General features: G+C 40.4%; 1 protein-coding gene across 13 annotated transcripts in view; it reads right to left on the reverse strand.

The window, feature by feature from the left end:
• Positions 1 to 9071: 9071 nt before the first annotated feature.
• Positions 9072 to 22643, reverse strand: part of LOC105475050 (V-type proton ATPase subunit S1-like protein) — a 107090-nt gene continuing 93518 nt past the window's right edge. For 12 of the 13 annotated variants that reach the window (XR_003016486.2, XR_003016485.2, XR_011624873.1 and 9 more), the window contains one exon: positions 9072 to 9659. The gene's annotated coding sequence lies outside the window, so the exon portion shown is untranslated. Of the gene's footprint in view, positions 9660 to 10677; positions 10747 to 22643 lie in introns of all 13 variants that reach the window. The other variant, XR_011624879.1, reaches the window with a different exon arrangement.

Genomic DNA, 22643 nt, shown 5'->3' on the forward strand with positions numbered 1-22643 from the left:
ACCTCTGGCCAACAGAAGCTATAGAAATCAGCACTATTTGAGCAGCTCCACAGATGATTCTTATACACACTAAATTTTGAGAAGCGTTTAATTCACTGCATCACCTCTGCGAGGTAGTAACACCTGAGTCTACGTTAGTGAATTTCTCTGGTGACAGCTGAAGTAGCAACAGGGAGGTAGGAGGAGGTGTGGTCCACGTCTAGAAATTTTGGATGGCGGCTCGGGAATACCATGAGTCGGCTAAGCTACTTCACCTGTACTAACTACTGATTTTTGCCCTGTTGCCGGGGTAATTTTTACCTGGTGGTGGTAATGGAGGTGGGATTTTATTTCATTTGGTGCTTCGAGAAAGAAAAAAAAAATGGCTGGGGGTGGTAGGGTGCCACACACTCGTTAGGCTGAATCCTCTTTATACTTTCTGTAATTCTCCAATTTTCTACAAGAACATCTATTACTTTTATAATCAGAAAAAGAAAATTTTTTCAAAGTCTGAACTGGGAGCCACCACATCCTTAGAAATTACCACAGAATGCAGCACTTCCTAAAGCAATTACTCCAAAATGGCTTTCCCTTGAAGTTTAGCTTTTATCGGTACTCTAACTCAGTTTTCTGATCCTCAAACTTTACCCCTGGAATTTACCTGTGGGAGCTTTTTGCCTGCTGTCTATATCATCAGTCCTGGCCTAGTAAACAGGCAGATTTCAGTCTTATAAAACTATCTATTTTTCTTATAAGAAACTTTTCAGACCTATCTACCATTGCATCAACCTGGTATTGTGTTTCTTTTGGTTTTTAGTTGTTCAATTTTACTAAACTACACTATTAAATGAAATAAATGGCCCACACCACCTGATCCCTAGAGGTAAGCACTTCTAACAATTCTGATTTTACTTTTGCTGTTGTTTACCTCTTTAACTGTCAAAGATAAGCTTATAAAAGATGAGCAGTTAGCTCACTCAATCCATCACTCCCCCCATCCTCCTTACATGTTGTAGTTATTATTAATTTCCTTGTCACATATGAAATTTAAATATTTTAAAAACCTCTATATCTTATTCTGTCAACTTTTGACATGATCTAGTGACTTCTCAGTGTGTTCGGTGATGAAGATATTAGCACACCTGCCCTTTCCTCCACTTTTCCTGCCCCCTGTTCTTTTCTAAATTCCATTATCTAAACCTCTAATTTTATAATTTATCTTCTGTGCTATAACCATAAATTATCTTTAATGTTTGGTGCATAAATCAATTCTAAAAGTTTAAAAACCAATAAACACCATTCATGCCTTTATGACTATTTAAATGTTATTTACTGCAAAGCCAAGAAACGTACTGGTTTAACTCTCCTTCTCGGTAGTGTCACGTCACCACACTGGGCAGCACAAGGAAGCACTCCTGTCATCCCAGACAAAAGGATTCTCTTTTATCATGTGGCCTCAATTGTTCTATATCACATCACATTTTTGTTTGCTTCCTATTTGAACCATGGCTTTCTTATACTTTTTATATTTGGTTCAGTTTGGAGGACAGAGGGGAGGAGGTGTTTAATTATCTTGTTTTTTCCCTTGTAAATTGAAGAAACATATACTTCTACCATATCCTGAAATGTACTCTCAACCATATGACAAAATCTACTTTTTCCCATGGACATGTCTCCTACAGTCCCTGGCCCTCCTCCTCGCACATGGACCAATGGCTTGTGGGGACTCCGCACAGCGCTCAGCCTGGCTTTCCTATGTTCACACCTGGCTTAGACCTGTGACTTCTTCCTTGGGTCTCTCCCTCATCTGGCCATCATTGAGAAATGTCTTCTTTAAAATGTGCAGCTGGGAAGTAAATTTTCTGAGCCCTTGCATGTCTGAAAATGTCTTGATTCTACTCGAATACTTGTTTCATAGATTAGGTATGGAACTTTTGTATCAAAATAACTTTTCCTCAGAACTTTGAAGGCATTACTCTGTTATATTCTAATACCCAGTGTGCCTGCCTAATACCAGTCTGATTCTCCTTCCTTTATAGAGAAACTTTTCTTTTTAAACACTTCCCTGGGACATATCTGCATCCTGAGTGTTCTGCAATTTCTTTAAGAACGTATCCCGTGAGGGTACTTCTGACTGTCCTTTACATTACTCAGGAAGTTCTCCCAATCTCAAATTAAGCTCTGGGAAATTTTCTTCCAATATTTTGTTAATATCTTTCCCTCTCTTTTCTCTGCCTTCCATTTCTGGAATTCCTATTAATCTATTTGGGGCTTTTCAGATTTATAATATCTTATCTCGTATTTTGCTGACTTTGTTTTTACTTGATGTTCTTGGAGTTTTATTTTTCAACAATCACTTATAATTTATAAAAGTAATTTCTTGTTTTGCTTATTTCTTTTTTCATGAAATCCTGCTTTTGTTTTATGGATGTAACACTTTCTCAAATATGAATACCACTACTAATAAAATAGAATTTTTTGAAGTTTTCTTCTGTTTCCTAACTCACCTCTATTTCCTCTTGGGTCAATATATATCTTTATATATTTCATATATGTTTATATTTATATATATATAACATATATTTGTTTGTCTTGATTTTTTTCTTTTCTTTCTTTGCTAACTTCGATACCATTTTTTTTTCTTACTACTGCTTTTTCTTTAGTGTTTGGTATCTTGAACATCCATTCATATTTAAGAATGAAAGTCTGGGTATATTATTCTAGATATTTTGTAGGAGTTTCCTCTACACTAGTTTCAGATATGCCCCTTCCCTGAGTGGGAAGAATGACCATAAATTATATGGTAATCAGCAAGAGTATGGGCTGGGAGGATTTTAAATGTTGAGTGGGCATTCGCACTACCAGAATGAGAACAGTAGTTCACTAGAAATCTCAGTTTTCTCCAGGTTTTCTTCAGAGCACTGCTTGCCAACCTCTTTTGTACCATTAAATATTTCAAATTTCTTTTTTCTTTTTTTTTTTCTTTTTTTTTTTTTTTTTTTTTTTTTTTTTGAGACGGAGTCTTGCTCTGTCGCCCAGGCTGGAGTGCAGTGGCGAGATCTTGGCTCACTGCAAGCTCCGCCTCCCGGGATCACACCATTCTCCTGCCTCAGCCTCCCGAGTAGCTGGGACTACAGGCGTCTGCCACCTCACCCGGCTAATTTTTTGTATTTTTAGTAGAAGCGGGGACCGGTTTCACCATATTAGCCAGGATGGTCTCGAAAAAGTGATTTTTCACAGGGGCACTTTGCTGCCAGCCAGAGACTGCTCCCAGCAGCTCTGGCAACTCCAGGCCTCCTGGCAGCTCCATACACAGAGGTAGGGAAGGACATACCCCTTGCACTGCGTAGACCAACCGTCATCCATGGCTTCCATGTCCTGCACCCCACATCTGCCTACTTGGTTCTGGATGATCTTCCATTCCATTTTCCACATGTCCATGAGTCCTATCTCCTCCATTCTCTCTTCCATTTCTCTGTGTTCTGTCGTCCAGAAATGCATTAAACACTCTTCTGCTGATTACCTCTGCCTCCCTTTCTCCTGGTTGTTATGAATTTCTAGCCTAACTACTTTACTGTGACTTCAACGGGATTAGAGATGGAGGATGAGTAAATAAACATGCTTGACCTGCCATTTTGAAATCTTGGACCCAAATGCACTGTTTTCCAGGCAACCAGAATAACTCTTCTATTCTGCTTTCTTCATGTTTTATTTAATTTTAAGAAAGACATTACCCTTTAAAGATTTAAATCATTAAATTATCTTTAATTTCTCCTTAACCTTGATCCCCACATCTACTCAGTCTTTGAACCCTCTTATACCCTGCAAAGCTTTTTGAAATCTGTTTCCCATTTAATATTCTCATTGCCCATGTGGAAAGTGCAGACTGATGAGAGGTTAATTAAGAACTTACTAGCTCTAATCCTCATAGACCCACCTGCACTATTATGACGGCTCCCAAAGTTCTTCCTGCCTGTAATCTCCCCAATTCATCCCACTCACAGTCCTTTCCTATTAGTTCCCAAAAGTACAGTTCTTATCATTCACCATATGTGTATAAATTACCAGAATATGAATCCCTGGAGGTGCTTATGAGAATGCCAGGGAAGGTTTTTTTTTTTAAAGATTCAAGCTTCTTAGCTTGGCGTTAAAGCCCCTTCAAGTCCAGGCCTCATTCTCCATTTCTGGCCATACCTCCCACTTGTCCTCCTTAAATACTTTGGGTTCTAGCCAAGTTAAACTACTTTCTAGGTCTTTAATTTGTTCTGCAATTTCCTACCCCTATGTCCTTGGTTTTCCTATTTAAAAAGCATGTTCCCCTCATAGAGAGAAGGTGTTGTCAAAGTTGCCCCCATCTTTCAAGGACCAACTTAAATGCCTGCTCATTGCTGATCCTCCCAGCTGGAATTAATTCTTTTTCTCCTGTTGTGTCTTAATATTTGGTTTACACTTACATCTCTTATAATTCTACCTATATTCTGATTTATGTAATAGTCATTCATGTACACATATTTTCTCCAATATAAACTATATGTATCTAACGTAGACTGCAAACGACTTGAGGGCAGAAGAAGTTGTGATTGTTAATTTTATTTTCTTATAACACTCAGTACAGTGCCTTACAAGTAGTTGATGCTCAATAGATGTACTTTGAGTGGAGGTAGATAAACCATCTGGTAAGGAATGACCATTGCAACATTCAATAACTCTTCATTGTTTAAATGTATTAACCTAAATTTTAAAGTTCTCCATATTATAGCCCCAATTTACCTTCCCACTGCCTCCTACAGAAATCTTAATTCATGCTAAAACATTCTACTGACAGACTGCCAAAGTGGTCCCCATACTGTGTCCATCACCTCTACCTGACCCACATTTATGATTTTCATGAATCAATTCAAAGTGCTTCTCCATAAAGCCCCTGAATGAATTGTAGCCATTCAACCTGCAATGCTCTTTCCATCTTCTGATCACATTGGTAATGTTCCTATCAACTGCAATTTTTTTGCAATTTTTCTTATCACTTAAATGTAATTACTATTAAATACCTTCCCTAGCTAAGTCATGTTTCTTTTTATTTGCCACAGTAGTTTGTTCATAGCAGGACTCAGAAAATTTTTGATTTGATGATTTTATCATTCATTCAAATTAGCAGTAATATCATTCCAATGTATTCAACAATATTAATTACATAATTTTAAAATATGCTTTAGTAGTTTCAACTATAATTAACATGAACTATGTTAATGAATAATAATACATGAATATATATGCTAATAATTATTTAAAGGATTTTAAAATAAATCTTTTAAATAGGTTAAATTACATGTCATCATGCTTATGTTATATATATATATATGCTGTGCATATATACCTTCAGTTATGTATAGGTTAGCAAGGTAAAGAGGTAGCATAAATAGGGGAACACTATGACTTTGATGACGGACAGAACTAGAGTATGTCACACAGGTCTTCTGCTAATTTGCTGTGTGATCTTAAGCAAACCACTTCACCTCTCTAAACTTTAGTTTTCTGAAAGAAAGCTTTCAAATAGGGGCACTCATTCTTACCTCACAGCGTTGTTGGAAGGACAGAAAGAATACATAGCATAGTATCCAGCACAGAGTCAATACTGTCAATACTCAGTCCATCACTTCTTAAAAGATAGGGCAGTCCAGGGGTAGAAAACCCAGGGACCGTGCATGTTCAACTCAACTACTGCCCCAGCAAAACCGAGAACATCCACTACCTATGGCCCCTCTGGGCAGTAGGGACCACTGCTTCCCAGTGGAAATCCTCTTCTCCTCTCCTATTTTCCCCTGCACTCCCAATCAGGAGAGCTTCCATCAGCCAATTACAGACCCAAAATCGAATCCACAAGTCAGATAATGTAACTAACTTTTTCCTTTGGAGGGATTAAAAAAAGTGATAGAGGCTGAAGGAAAAATATAGCTCTGCTGCTGCCCCAGACAATGTTCTCAGGCAAAGAAACTGACTCACAGCTGGACAACTTCGAGAAAGAAAATTTTCCACAAAACAGCAATGATGCCACAAAATAAAAGAAAAATGAGAAAAACCTATGACCTGCAGTTCCGTAACTACATCTCTGCTGCCTAACATTCCTGTGAACCTAATGACTCATTTTACTGTCGGATCTCATGTTTTAATCACTTCATGAAGGAGCACATGGAGGGCAGAGCTTGGCCTGAATTGATGACTTCCCCAATAGCTTCACCAGAGCATAACCCGCGTCCTCAAGCCTTTCTCTGCCTCAGCCCCTCCACTGCAAAAACATGGGCTTGTCCACAGAGAAGGAATGGCCCTGCGTTGTGTTGGATCCTCACATCCAGCGCACGCTGCATTTCATCAGTGGCAAAGCTGAAGTCGTATTCAGGTAGGCTGAGAAGAAGAAAAAAAAAAAGCAGGCAAAAATGATCCCAAAACATCATGCCCGATAAATGGAGGAGATAATAAGAGAGAGCCTGGTGGGCACACAAGCACAGTTAGACAGCGCAGGCCAGGTGGAAAGGCTCCAGCTGGAAAAGTTCAGGGGTTGGGAGCCCTCAATTTGTTGAGCACAGGGTGTGTGAGAGCAAAGGGGGCACCCAAAAGAAGGGAATTGGTGCACAGCGTGACAGACAACGGGGACATCAAGGATGTCTCCAGGGAGACCAAGGAGAGATATCAGGGAAAAGGAGGCCTGGCCCAGGGGTGACCACATACTCAGGGTGCCAGGAGAGGGCTGGCAGAGCGGGGAATGAGTTCTGGCCCCAGAAGCCCCAAATGAAGCCAAAGTGAGGCAAAGTCTGGAGCACAACGAGGATGAGGTGACAAGAGGGGCCGCCATTGACCAAGGAAAGAATCTGAAATATTAATGTGGTCAGAGAGGCAGATAACTTTTATAAGAGCATTCCAGAATGAGCAGATGAGAAAGGCAGTTCAAGCAAGGAGGGAGATATCTGTTTATTTTCATAGGCAATTGTAGGCTTAAAAGGCAATCTGGGAGATTTTTAGCCTTAAATAGATAAGCAGTATACTATTTTCTAGTAGACCACCAAATATAACCTGGTGTCTGGAATACAATTTAATAGGCAATTCCCAGAATAAATTATACCGATGTAGCTATGTATTTTCAGCCTTGTGAAAGGGTGCATGTGTATTTTCCTCTCCCAGAAGTGCATCCAAAGTTTTACTAATTCACAGCCTCCTGCTTCTCCCCACACTGCCCAGTGTCAGATGACATTTCTTGACAGTCCCTAACAAGGACCCCGAAGTCCCAGCACTCGGGATCCCTCCCGCTGCCCCCCACCCCTGCAAGAACTACCTTCCCACAGACAGGGTTCTCTCGGGTATGGCTCTCATCCTGGGGGAGCTGACGGTACACGGCTAGTTTCCTTAGCATCTAATGGAAACTAAACCGGTCCCAAGGACGAGCACAAGTGGATAGGAATCACCTGTGCAGTCCACACACACTTGACACAGCGAACACAAAATACACCTCCCAATTTCATAGCCTTCATTTAGTTCACGCTACTATATACCTCAATTCCACTGGAAGAAAACATATTAATAAAAAACTTCCTACTTCAAAACCCGGCAAATTACTTTGATGCTACTTCAAACTCTGTGTTTTCAGTTCTCCCACATTTTTGCCTTGATCCCTGGATAAGAAACCAATATATCAAAGTGAATACCTTGTTTGTGTTTATCATTGTTATCTTTATGAGAAGGCATTAACCCTTGCCCTTTGAGATAACGGAATCAGTCGACCTCAGATCAAACAAACTGAAATAAGAACGTCTGAGACACGGGAAGTTTGTCCCTAGGATGTTGGTATGCGGTGGCCCTATCCAGCTTTAGAAAACGAACCCCCACCCCCAGTCCCAAGGCATTCAGAAATAATTTTATTTGCTCTTATTCATCAGCAAAGGAAAAGTAGCGAACCCCAGAGCCAAAGACTATTCATCCCACCCTGTGATAACCCTGACCCTAGTAAAGCCAACATCTGTCTCGTGTTTGAGGTGGCTGACGGCCAACTGGGGATCAGAAAACAACAATTTCCCTGGTCAGATGTAAGCCTTGCCCAGCATGTTGACTTTATAAACCACCCTGTAAGCTCAGTCAATTTAATTGGTAGATAGGGTTGTCTTTCCTTGGCTCATTTCCCACCAATTAATATTACCGGCATGAGTACCCATATGATCAGACATACACTAACAAGACTCTGTCTAGACAGGCAGAAAAGGTTTTTTCTTTGTATTTTTTCCAGAATTAGGCATTAATGTGCTACTCGTGAATGGAACAAATGTTTACATAAATCCGTACTGGGAAAAGAAATTCTTTTCTCAAACACTTCCAGGGGAGACATCATTGGCAGGATTAGTTGCATATTGGAGCTACTATATTAGTTCGTTCCCCCTGTACTTCAAAGATGTAGGAGCCAACAAGAGGGAGGGCACCACAGTAAGAAATGTGAGTAGCAAGATTATAAATCAGTACTTTTGACAGGGTGATTCCAGACAGCTTTGCTTTAACCAACATTCGACCTTACTTTATAGTGCTGAGGAGGTATTGAGCATAGTTAAGTTTTAAAAATGACCCTGGCCTTCCCTACAATATGGTATGAAAAACTATAAAAGGCACTTTTAAATGTTACCTGGAAAATCTTAAGTGAGGTATATAGTGCAGAAATATCTGTTATCCAAAATCTAAGATTTTATTGTTTTCAAAAAAGGAATTTTTAAAAGCACCCCCTCCAAGGCAAACAAAAAATGTCAAGCCCTAAGACATAAATAAAACTGAAAACGACCTTTTCCCCAACTACTCAACTCATAACTTTCCCCTATCCCTTTTTAGTGTTTGCTTATACTGAACAAATTATGAAACTAAATCTGCTAGGGAAGGCTAAGTTCATAAGGTTTTGGGTAAGTAACTCCAACAACCATCATTAATTATTAACATTATGGGTTCCTCCATTCTCACAAGTGATCAAACCACGTCAACACTTGGCACATTTTCAAAATTCTGCTAAGAAATAGCAGAGGACACAGAAGTATTATATAATATGGTCCCTGCCCTCAAGGAGTTCATAATCAGATTATCCATACCAGTTTAATTCTTAAGATGACTGCTGTAAGAAGCTGAAACCCAACAGATAACATCATGGTAGTTTTCCTGTTGAAAAGGAAGATTTTCATCAGTTGAATGGACAGTGACATTTCACTTTTAGAGAGAGGAAATTTGGCCTTCTACACATGAGGTTCCATGAGGGCTGCCATCATTGTATCCATTTCCTCCCAAATAAAGACATGTGACCCAAACTGGGTCACACAAAGTCCTGCCCGTCGATGTCTTTGATACGGAGCTAATGAAGGGGCTGCTGCTTCTCTGGAAAGCGGGGGGAGGCACTGACACTGGAGCTTCCTGTGGCTGCTGTTTGCTGCTCATGGGCCCCGCTGAGAGGATAGGGCCAATACACAGAGAGAAGCAGAGAGAAGAGGGACGGCACAGCACTGTACACTCTGCTTCCAGAAACCTGAGGTTAACCATACCCTGCCCTTCCCACAGTTTGGTTATGTTTGCCAGCAGGTTCCACCCCTGGCAAGCCCGTTGGAGTTGGACTTCTATCCCTTCCAACCAAAACGTGTCTTGACATCAGTTGTTCTCCATCTTCAATGTACCTAACAAAAGAAATGGAGTCTTAGACTTCAGCAGGAATTACATGATAGATATGACATACACGAATTTTGACTCTAAAGGGGCTCAACCATTAAACTTGCTACAAAGTGTGGATGTGGAACCTATTCTTGGTCTTCAGATTATCTCAGATGAATAATAACTTGAATAACTTTACATGCAGAACAAGGCCTAGACTGATGCATAATTCTTAAACTATTTGTTCTATACATCTTGGACCTGTTGAAAAGGTCCAGAGATGACCCACCCCACTGAGCACTGAAACTACCTATTCCTGCCTTCTGATTCCAAGTGCCCTCCATTCACCATCATCTGCTGCCTCTGCACCTCCACAGGCACAAATACTAGGACAGCACTGACATACCCGGTGTGATTATTCACAAACACATCTTCGCATCACCTGCAAGTTCTCTGCCTTCTACTGAAGCCTCTGTGGAATCCACTTCTCCCTCCTGGCCATGGGGCCACCACATTAGCTGAATCACCTGCCCTTCCTTCTTCTGTCCCTCCCAACTCAGAAAACCCCTGGTGTCCCCTTGAGGACCACATTTTGAGAACCACTAAACAAGAGGAGTTTCTACGATTCCCGCCAACACTATCATCTCTGCATAATAGCACAAACTTTTCTTTCTCTGAGTGTTCTTTTTTGGCAATTAAAGAGGCAGATTTTAGAAGTTTCTCTCCTTTCTATCCTACAGTTATAAAAAACGAAAAATGGGCATTACATGAACCCAACCAAGAATACTGTTTTTTCAGCTGCTTTTCCTTAACCTTGAGATTCCTGAATTGAAATGGGGGAGGGAGAATAATTAGGTATGATGTTTGGGAAATTGATTCCTAATAGTTTGTGAGGTTTAGAGTATTCGTCATTTCACCCACTATTCAAGTGTTTCTTCATGGTTTGCTCCACAAAGAAAAAGGTCTCTTGGGAGTCAAATCTGTTTGAAATTATTCAGCTCAAAGACTGACACTGTGAAATTAGAGAGAAAGAGGTCAAATAACCTTATCGGTGGATATTCAGAGTAAAGTATGGTCTGGCATCATGTAGACATTCTGAGATGGCCACAGACACTGAAGAGACAAAAAGAATTTTCCAAAAAAGAAGAATTTTTCTTACAGTAAAGAGATCCAAATCCACCCACATAATTTTTTTGTTGTCATTTTTTCGCCCTTGACCCTCCACTGCTAACACTGCTTCTAAATTACTGCAGACACAGTGGAATTTGGAATCTCCATTAATATTTACAAAGCTTGCCACCCAGGCTATGACCCACCCTGCTGTTTCAGAATGATAAATTCATCTGCCTCCACTGAGACCTGAGAAATCTTATTTCACTGGGGAATAAGCATAATTTCTGCCATACACATGATGTGATTATCAAGTCTGGTTTATTAGCCAGCAGATCTCCTAAGGCTATTTCATGGCAAAAAAAAAAAAAAAAAATGTATTCAATAAAACTTTGGAATGACTAGAATATCATTTTCTCCAAAAGTCTTACTTCCTTCATAGCCATTAATGTCACTAAAGTACAAGTAGGCACAAGACCAAATAGAAACAGGTAACCATTTCAGAAATGTGCTATGACACATAAGGCCCCATCTAAATAAGGAATGCACTCTGAAGCAGCTAGAGGCAGAAATGCATTTCCTCCCAGTAGCTCTCCATTCCAACTATGAGTTTGTTTTGTCTTTCACTGAGGAAAAAAAAAAAAAAAAATGAGTTGACAACATTTGTTGTTTTAATGATTTTGTTTAAAAATAAACAAACTGGAATCCTTCTTCGTTTTAAGGACCAAAGTCAGCTAGGAAGTTAGACCACATGATTTCCAAGGTCTTGTCCTTGGACAATTCAAAATAGATCTAAAATTCAAAATAGCATACAATGAAGTGACCGATCTTGATACGGTACAGATGAGTGCAGCAGGAATTCAAAAGAGGGGAGCAAAGTGTGACACGGTGTCATCACATGTGGTAGCTCACAGACATTTTGGTTTGTCCTTCTGGGAACATGAGACACTGGCATATTCACTCTCCTTGAAGTTAGGTGTGGCCAGTGGCCAATTCTGACCCAAATACCTTAAGCAAATGTGACAGTGACATATGGAGTGAAGGTGTCAGGGAGTAGAACCCCTCCAATCCTGTGGGATGGACATGCATTGCTATTTGTTCCTTTACATCCACTGAGATTTGGGAGTTGGAATTGCAATGTAACCTTGGTCCTCCTAGCTGAAAAGGATGGCTTTGTAGAGAAGGCAATACTTTGATCATATAGTGAAGAGAAGAGAGAAGAAAGTGGTTGAGAGATTCCAAAAATGAGATCTAGTCCAGAGATTATCAACAACATAAAATCAAATAAATGAGAATATTCAGAAATGGGGCTCAGGCATCAGAATTTTCAAAAGCTTCTCAGGTGATTCTACAGTACATCCATATTCAATTATAAATTGTCAATTTACAATAAAATAAAAACATTAAAATAAAAGACTTTCAGGGCTGAGAACCACTGATTTCAATGATAGGAATGAGTGCAGAATAAAAGTAAACAGATAAGACATGAATAAGCACAAAGAGTTTTTGCAATTCCCATATCTTCAAAAGTCCCCAGATAGAGTTTCCAGATAACTTCAGCAAAGATTTAAAAAGTTAAAATTTTGTACTACCAAAAAAATTATTTGACATAGAATGGTCAGTTAACGAATTACAACTGGCATTTCTCAGTGTTGATTTTTCAAAAAAAATTCTTCTTTTTCTTACAAAAAGAAAGGCATATTTGAAACTCCAGGCCAGTTTTACCCCTAAATGATTTATATGTTTGTCTCTAAGGTTCACATATCCATGCGTTATCCATTACACTAATAACACTGTTACAAATAATATTAATAGCTAATATTTATTATTTACTATGAGCAAAACATTATGCTAAGTAATTTGCAATAACCTCACTTAGTCCACACAACAAACCTTGCTGGATAATTTTTTTTTTTTTAATTTCACTCTGTGGCCCAGTCTAAAGTGCAGTGGTGCAATCATAGCTCACTACAGCCTTGAAATCCTGGGCTCAAACAATACCCACTCCTCAGCCTCTGGAGCAACTAGGACTACAGGCACACACTGCCATGCCCAGCTAAGTTTTTTAAAATTTTTGTAGAGATGAGGTCTCACTAGGTTGCCCAGCTGGTCTTTAATTCCTGGGCTAAAGCGATCCTCCTGCCTAGGCCACCCAAAAAGCTGGGATTACAGGTGTAAGCCACCACACCTAACATTAGTTACTATTATTAACCACATTTTGCAGAGGAAGAAACTGAGCACAGAGACATGAAGTAAATTTACCAAGAATGTCATATCAAAGGAGTAGATTTGGGAAGGAACCCAGGTTTTCATGAGTCCAAAACCTACTATTTTGACTATTAGATCTAAATGACTCACAAAAATTTATTTACACTTCATCATTTTACTAAATAACTATAAAAGAATAAAGAAGCTGTTTTAATTTGAAACACAGACTGTTTGATGGAAAAAACAAATCTACGTATCAAGTAATGTGGGTTCTTCATGGGAAATAAACATCATGTCCAAAGTATCACTGTTCTTATAAAAAGAATTTGCTGAGGAGGAAAAGACAAGTTTCACCTGCCCTCAACCCCCACAGTGAAATAGCAATTTGAATTAGTTCACAATTAGCCCAATTCAGAGTCAGCTGTTATTCACACTTAGTGTAGCAGAAATTCATTTGTAGGCAGTGTTAACCAGTTCTTCAATACAAGGTAATTTCAAATTGAAAAATATACAGAAAGGTAATATTTTGATATTTTGAATATTTGAAATTAAATGTAATTGGGAAATTCTTGATTCAAGTTGGTTAATCATTTTTGGGAAAAACTGTCAAATAGCATTGATTTTAAAAGAACCTTGGATAGCACATATATCCAATATGTCCATAGAGTTGTGCATTTCTTGTGTGATAAATAAAGCTTACGATAAACCAGAACCTTGCCAATGGTCTGCTGTGCAGAACTCCACAGAGACATCCAAACTGATATGCCAATAAAGATCACACACCCTTTTCCAAGGAGTAAATAGGCATGATAGCAAACAACGTAGGCTTACCAGATGAGTGAGAACATTTGCAAACAAATGAGTAGCAGTAATAATTTACTTCAAACTCTTCACAGGTCTGGCACCAAATTTTAATCAGTATGTGTATAACCAATAAAAGCCAAGGGATCTATGTAGTCCAATTTTAGAGTAATATTACATTCAGGAAAAGAAAGTCCAGAAACCAAAAATAACTTTAAAAGTCACTCAAATAATTTACTTGCATTTCTGAAAGACCCCTGATATGGTTTGGCTGGGTCCCCATCCAAATCTCATCTTGAATTCCTGTGTGATGGGAGGGACCTAGTGGGAGGTAATTTAATCACAGGGGCAGGTCTTTCCTGAGCTGTTCTCATGATAGTGAATAAGTCTCACAAGATTTGGTAGTTTTGAAAAGGGGAATTTCCCTGCAAAAACTCTCTTTTTTTGTCTGCCGCCACGTGAGACATGCCTTTCACCTTCCACCATGATTGTGAAGTCTCCCCAGCCATGTGAAACTGTAAGTCCAATAAACCTCTATCTTTTTGTAAATTACCCAGACTCAAGTATGTCTTTATCAGCAGCATGAAAACAGACTAATAAAGTAAATTGGTACCAGTAGAGTGGGGCACTGCTAAAAAGATACCCAAAAATGTGGAAGCAATTTTGGAACTGGGTAGCAGGTAGCAGTTACAACAGTTTGGAGGGCTCAGGAGAAGATAGGAAAACGTGGGAAAGTTTGGAACTCCTTAGAGACTTGCTGAATGGCTTTGACCAAAATGCTGATAATGATACGGACAATGAAATCCAGGCTGAGGCGGTCTCAGATAGACATGAGGAAATTGTTAAGAACTGAAGCAAAGGTGATGCTTGTTATGTTTTAACAAAGAGACTAGCAGCATTTTGCCCCTGTCCTAGAAATCTGTGGAAGTTTGAACTTGAGAGAGATGATTTAGGGTATCTGGCAGAAGAAATTTCTCAGCATCAAAGCATTCAAGAGGTGACTTGAGTATGTTAGAGGCATTCGGTTTTATAAGGGAAGTAGAGCATAAAAGCTTGGAAAATTTGCAGCCTGACAATGCAATAGAAAAGAAAATCCCATTTTCTGAGGATAAATTCAAGCCAGCTACAGAAATTTGCATAAGTAATGAGAAGCCAAAAGTTAATCCCCAAGAAAATGGGGAAAACGTCTCCAAGTCATGTCAGAGGTCTTTATGTCAGCCTCTCCTATCACAGGCCTGGAGGCCTACGAGGAAAAAGTGGTTTCGTGAGCTGGGCCCAGGGTCCCTGTGCTGTGTGCAGCCTAGGGACTTGATGCCCTGTGTCGCAGCCACTCCAGGCATGGCTGAAAGTGGTCAATGTAGCGCTTGGGCCATGGCTTCAGAGGGTGCCAGCCTCAAGCCTTGGCAGCTTCCATGTGGTGTTGAGCCTGCCAGCGTGCAGAAGTCAAGAATTGGGATTTGGGAACCTCCACCTAGATTTCAGAAGATGTATGGAAATGCCTGGATGCTCAGGCAGAAGTTTGCTGTAGAGGCAGGGCCTTCATGGAGAACCTCTGCTAGGGCAGTGTGGAAGGAAAATGTGGGGTCGGAGCCCCCACACTGATTCCCCACTGGAGCACTGCCTAGTGGAGCTGTGAGAAGAGGGCCACCATCCTCCAGACCCCAGAATGGTAGATCTACCAACAGGTTACACCATGTGCCTGGGAAAGCCGCAGACACTCAACACCAGCCCATGAAAGCAGTCAGGAGGGAGGCTGTACCTTACAAAAGCACAGGCAGAGCTGTCCAAGACCATGGGAACCCATCTCTTGCATCAGTGTGACCTGGATGTGAGACCTGGAGTCAAAGGAGATCATTTTGCTCTTCTGGATTTCAGACTTGCATGGGGCCTCTAGCCCCTTTGTTTTGGCCAATTTCTCCCATTTGGAACAGCTGTATTTACCCAATGCCTATACCCCCATTGTATCTCAGAAGAAACTAACTTGATTTTGATTTTACTGGCTCATACGTGGAAGGGACTTGCCTTGTCTCAGATGAGACTTCAGACTGTGAACTTCTGAGTTAATGCTGAGATGAGTTAAGACTTTGGGGGACTGTTGGGAAGGCATGATTGGGTTTTGAAATGTGAGAACACGAGATTTGGGAGGTGCCAGGAGTGGAATGATATGGTTTGGCTGTGACCCCAGCCGAATGTCATCTTGACTTCCCACGTGTTATAGGAGGGACCCAGTGGGAGGTAATTGAATCATGACAGCAGGTCTTTCCTGTGCTGTTCTCATGATAACGAATAAGTCTCACAAGATCTAATGGTTTTAGAAAGGGGAATTTCCCTGCACAAACTCTCTTTTCTTGTCTGCCACCATGTGAGACGTGCCTTTCACCTTCCACAATGATTGTAAGGTCTCCCTAGCCACATGGAACAGTAAGTTCAATAAACCTCTTTCTTTTTGTAAATTGCCCAGTCTCAGGTATGTCTTTATCAGCAGCATGAAAACAGGCTAATATGACCCCATTTATAATAGCAACAACAAATTATAAACCTTATTTTTTCTTTCCCAATTCTTTAGGGCCCAGAACTACTCCCAGAGACTGATAATAGCTAAATTTTTCAAATCTCTCTATTGAAACACAGCCATAAAGAGTAGGTGGTATTATTGATACACTCACTCCTTTCTGACCATTCCTCTGTGGGAAGAATATACTTCCCTATCCCATTAATATTGGCCTTGATCATGTGACTTGCTTTGACCAGAAGAATGAGAACAGATGTAATGTATCCCACAACCAAGCAGACACTTTAAATGTGCTTGTATAGTTTGACTTGGTCTCCTGTGCGCACTTCTATCTGCTCTCTGCCATAAGAAAAAAAAATTCCAAGTAGACACATAGAATAGACATGAACTTGACCCAGAGCCTGAAATGAAGTCACCAAAGCTGACCACAAACCTATGAATGAAAAATCAATGTCTGGCTATGTAAGATGCTGAGATCTAGTGGTGTTTGTTACACGGTATATTGCAACAAAAGCTGATACACAATGCAAATTTTCTCCTTTCCCTCTGCTTCCCCTGTCTCCATCCCCAGCAAGCAAGAACTCCACTTCTTTAGGAAGGGAGAGGAGAGATAAATTGGAATATGCAGTGCAAAACCAACTTGACTGGGAGAAGGAAAACATTATTACCTACATAATGATGAGAAAAGTGACATCATGCCATATCAAAGGAGGCAGTCTCTAAGACTGAGAAATAAAATCAGTGCAGCCATCAGTGAGCCCTGAAGTCAGCAAGGAGAGAAGCAGAGGCAGTGTCACCCAAGGTCCAATTGGAGAACTATAATCATCTCAAATAAAAATATAAGCCACTTTAGCTGACTTATGTGCAAGGAAGAGTGGGCTTTTGGGGCCTGGTATAAGAAAGTATGCTGAGGGGAACTTAAGCCAGACAGGCCTGTAATGACTGCCCATACCTACTTGATAGTTCTCCACCCTGGATTGATCCAAGAACCCTGTGGCCCATGATCATGGCCTTAAAAATAATAGTGATATTCTCTCTTGTAGGAAGCTAAATACATAACTTAGAGCCTTCTCTTTAATTAAGCCAATACATTCGTCACACCAGTTGCCTTTGCGCTTCCATCCTGCCGTGTGGCAGACTGAGGACTTGGTATTAATGTAGGTATTGTATCATGAGAAGTCTAGCCCTTGACACATGCAGTTCCTTGGCAAAAAGTATTTATGGTTGAAATGTCCTTAACTGAATGACCAGTTGGGATGTTCTTAGAAACTACCAGAAGCTGGGAGCTTCCCTGCCTCTAGACAGATTGAGGATCATAAACCTTGCTCAGCAAAGTAGCCACCTGAAGGCCCACAGCATCGTCTCTGATCATGTGCCAGGACCACTCCATTAAGATGAGTTCTGAAAATAGACTGACGCTTTGATTAAATCCAACATTAAGCCTGGATTTTCCTCAGGCTCCTGAAGGTCAGAGTCAATGTAGGCTCAAGGTAAGGAAGCCTTCACTGCCTCAGAAAAGTATAAACTCCTTAAGAGCCTTCTCTTTGCTACTGCTCACCATGCTAATGTCACACACACACACACACACACACACACACACCTCAAAGCAATAAAAAAATTAAACCAGCTGTTATTTTTCAAGTACCATGTCTCCCTGCTGCTGCCTAAAGGAGCCCTGTTTAAATGCTTTTTCTTTGTTTTTTCTTACTCCTTTCTTCTTCAGAAAACACCTCTTTTTTCTAACAAATTAATAAAGCAAGTCATTTTTCACCAACTTACAAATACCAAGATAGGAAAATCCACTGTAAAGAGCTGATGAGGCAATTATAAGGGATGAGGAATGAATGCTAACATTTCTGCCCTGCCTGTGTGACTAAGATTTATAACTGTAAACCTGCAAATCTCTGGCTTATGTATGCAAATATGGGTCCAATTAGTGATTCACCTGCAACTGCTAATTAAAAGGCCTGGGGTGATGGATTGCCACTAAGCAGGCAGGCAGGGGCCTGACTGTCCAGCATCATCTATTCCCACACAAAGGAAAAAAGATTAGCTCCCTAAAGAACCATCAGAATTTTATATCTACTAATTTGGAAGAAAAAAATAAGTCATATGGGAAAATGTAATTATAATGCAGCTAGAAAATAAAAACAGGCAAATCAAACCAAGCATTGTTGCATCATTAAAGGAGAAAATAACCGTTCTGAGTAATTTTCCCATGGAATTCGGAACAAAAAAAAAAAGAATTGGAAAAAGGTTTGGAAGAAACCACATGTGATTCTTTCCCCTCCAATTACAACAAATTTCCATAGTTCTCAACTCAGCAAAATGCCTGAACCAAAGCTTGGCAAATAGCAGAGAATAAAGTTGTTAATAAAAAAAAAAATTCAAGTCCAAGCCTCCCAGACAGAGCCAGGTTGAATAGGTTCTTGTATTACTTAAACTAGGTTTGGAGATGTTGATTCAATTCCTGACTTCCAGTTTCAGCTAAAACAATCCAATTAAAATTCAAATTAAAAAAAAAAAAAAAAAAAGCCCTGCTTTTCACAGCCCACAAGTAGTAACATCTATAGATCTCTAGTTCCCTCTTATATAAAATGCTAGAATAGAATATCTCTTCCTTTGTCAGCCCCTTGGCTCAGTCACACAGACGTAAATTACCAAACCATTGCTGTGGCTACAGTGCTTTATGATCTGCTGTCCCTCAAACCCACACCTCTTCATGACTGTCATGTCTCAACCCAAAGGACAACCACGGCAGCTGCTATTTGGACCAAGAGCCAGGCCTGTGGCCACACAGACCTCGCCTTCAAAGGGCTGCTAAATGCAGGGTCTTGTTGGGTTAGGAGTGTTTCTTCCAGGCAGCCCTAGCACGTGTGGGGTATATGAGAGCTCTTGCAGAATGGCTTCCCACACATGGCATCCTAGAGGACCTAATGAGGTGTCACATAAAAAATACTCCTTAATTAAGTGACCTCAGAGGGGGAAATAGCAGGTGGGCAATGTCAGGGTGCTACTGGCAGGAAAATCAAATAGATGCTTATTAGCTTTACCTCATCAGTAAATATCACTGCCTTGGAGAATGAAGAAAAACAATAAATAACCCTTAGTATCTTGAAACATTGGCCTTTTAGCACACACAACTACCCCACCCAGTCTTCCGTTTGCTCTGCTTTATTTACAGTCCCTTATATTAAACTCATACACTAATTAGTTTTACCCTCATTAATTATTTGTATTTACAGTTAAAATATATCACATCTTCCTAGGTGAAATGTATTTGAGTATTTGCTGAGTCCTACTACGTGCCAGGTGCTTCTTGGTGTATTATCTTCGGAAACCTTTACATCAACCAGGTGAGGCTGTGAGTTGCCCGACATCATTCAGTTATCAAGTAGAAGAGAGGCATTCAAGCCTCCGTTCCATGGCAGCTGCCACCCACTATTGACGGGACCCACTTTCTCCCCCATCTTTGTCGTCTAATTTGAGTGTGTTCCCTATTCTTTTTGGAATCATCTTTTTGTGGCTTTTACCCACTGATCCTTGCTCTCCTCATTCTTCTGTTTTCTAAGCTTTTCTCAATTCTCTGCACTTCTTTCTTTATACTCTTAATTCTTTACCCTTCGCCTTTTCCCTTGATACTGGGCACCCCAAATCCTCACATTAGCAATACACCAAGGAAAGACACAGACTATTCATACCATCTACCCTGACTCCCTCATTTAAAGAAACCAACGACGGGAAAAGTTAGGCAACAAATCCAAGGGCCCACTGATAGTCAGGAGTTGGACTATGTTAAAACAATTAATTGGGAAGCCATTAGGCTGAGATGGCTCCAGCACATTGGGTTATATAAGCAAACAGAAACTTAACTCACTGCAAACAGTCAAACAAAACTTAGGCTTAACTAATCAGAAACCGCCAACTCACCTCTAGCTAGAGACTTTCCACTTTAACCAATGACATCTTTTATTTGTTTTGTTTTCAAAAACACATTATAAAAGTTTATCTTTTCACACCTTCAGGAGAACCCTGAACTGCTTACAGTCCAGTGCTACCCAATTCATGAATTGCTATCTGTTCAAATAAACTTATTACAATATGAATGTGCCTAATTTTATGTTAATAACAGTGTAAAAATTAAATCTTAATTTTCACTTTGGTGTTTTTTCAGGCTCTACAAGTTTCCTCTCATGTTCCTTAACCATAATCACACAGTACAAGTCCACTTGTCCTCACTGAATAGCTTTCCTGGAGATCTGCACCCCACCCGGGCTGTCCTGTTCAGCACTTTCAACATGTGTGCACCAGACTTGAGCTCCCTGAGGGCACAGACCTTGGTTTTTTGCCTTTGTGTCTCCAGCACTTGACACTGAGTTGGCGCCTATAAAGGATTCTTGGATGGATGAATGAATGAATGAATGAATGAATCCTGTTTCTTCACAGGTCCCAAAACACACCTTCCCCATTTCTACCTAGATTGTCTTCAAGTTCTCCCTGCCTGAAACACTTTACCCCACTGGTTTATTCTCCTGGTTTATTCCATTCACATTTCAAAGACAAGCTCAAATCCCTTCTCTTCCATTGAGCATTTGCAAAGCACTCCAGCTTACCTGGATTTTTCTCATCCCTAATCTCCTGTAGAAATCGTCCATCTAGGATGGACATGGTGGCTCAGGCCTGTAATCCCAGCACTCTGGGAGGCCAAGGCAGGTGGATCACGAGGTCAGGAGATGGAGACCATCCTAGCTAACATGGTGAAACCCTGTCTCTACTAAAAATACAAAAAATTAGCCGGGTGTGGTGGCGGGCACCTGTAGTCCCAGCTACTCGGGAGGCTGAGGCAGGAGAATGGCGTGAACCCAGGAGGCGGAGCTTGCAGTGAGCCGAGATCGCGCCACTGCACTCCAGCCTGGGCGACAGAGCGAGACTCCGTCTCAAAAAAAAAAAAAAAAAAAAAGTCTATTTTAAAAAATAAAATTCAGCTTCTGCTAATATACACACATACATGCACATGTTCAATACTATTCTATTTTTTGTTTTATAAGAGTCAGAAATATTCATGTACCTTGATGCAAGTCGCTTTTACTTTCACATCATGACATTTCAGTGAAAAAGAAACAATGAAAAGTGGGTTCCAATAAAGAGGCCAAGAAACCCACTGAAAGAATTAAGTCTGATTCCCAATAACTGTGGAAAAACCTCAACAGAAATTCAGCCAGCTTATGGTCAGTTTTAAACTTAAATTCATCTTCAAGATTTACTAGCTAGAAGAGATGAGTTGTAGAAATCGATGCTTGCACAGCCTTTTCCAATCTTCACTCATAATTATCCCTCAGGAAAGAATGCTTTCTTTTATTTTCTGCCTTTTATCCACAACCTGTCAACAACCTCTTCCATGCAACTGGCAAGTGAAAACCCTCTGTCAATAAACAGCTCATGCACTTGTCTATAGCTTCAGGAGCTTCTTTCTGAGGTTCCCCACATGAACAAAGGACAAGGCTCTTTCTTGGGCAGTTCCAATAAAGTAGCTTCGGCCACTTTATTAGAAACTAGCTAGACAAGGCTGGGTGCGGTGGCTCACGCCTGTAATCCCAGCACTTTGGGAGGCCAAGGTGGGCAGATCATGAGGTCAAAAGACTGAGACCATCCCGGTCAGCATGGCGAAACCCCGTCTCTACTAAAAATACAAAAAAAATTAGCTGGGCTTGGTGGCACGCGCACTTAGGAGGCTGCGGCAGGAGAATCGTTTGAACCTGGGAGGTGGAGGTTGCAGTGAGCTGAGATCGTGCCACTGCACTCCAGCCTGGTGACAGAGTGAGACTCTGTCTAAAAAACAAAAGAAAGAGCTGCTTCTCTGCTGTTGTATCTACTCTTCCCTCAGCACTGGTTTTCTGAAGCTCCCAGTGGTCTAATTTTTCAAGTCATTTGTCTACTTCCAACTATCCTTGGTAGAAGGTTCTAGTGATAAATATATTACGACTGAACCAAGCTTTCTCTAGTTTATTAATTCAAACAAATTAATTAATTATTCAAACATGTGCTTCCTGAGGCCCATAACAACTTCTTTCAACTCCAGATTGTCAAGCACTCACATGTGTGTTATCTTTGGAATTGCAACCAGTAAGAGGGAAAGTAGAATGGTCAGAAAGCAGAAAAGGAAACCTGTTTTCTTAGAAAAATGTCAGAAGCCATCTCTTATCTCATATCAACAAAGACTGTGAAAGGAAAGAGAAAAAAAAAATGAATATTGTATATAGGCCATAATCCATCACTGTAAGTCCAGTAAACCTATCACAAGAACGTCCAAGCTTGCTTCTGTTTTCTAATAACATTTCTTTGCCCATCAAATAAGAATTAAGATCCTTATCTTGTTATG

This window comes from Macaca nemestrina, chromosome 6 (genome assembly GCF_043159975.1).
Source record: "Macaca nemestrina isolate mMacNem1 chromosome 6, mMacNem.hap1, whole genome shotgun sequence".
Classification (NCBI taxonomy): Eukaryota; Metazoa; Chordata; class Mammalia; order Primates; family Cercopithecidae; genus Macaca; species Macaca nemestrina.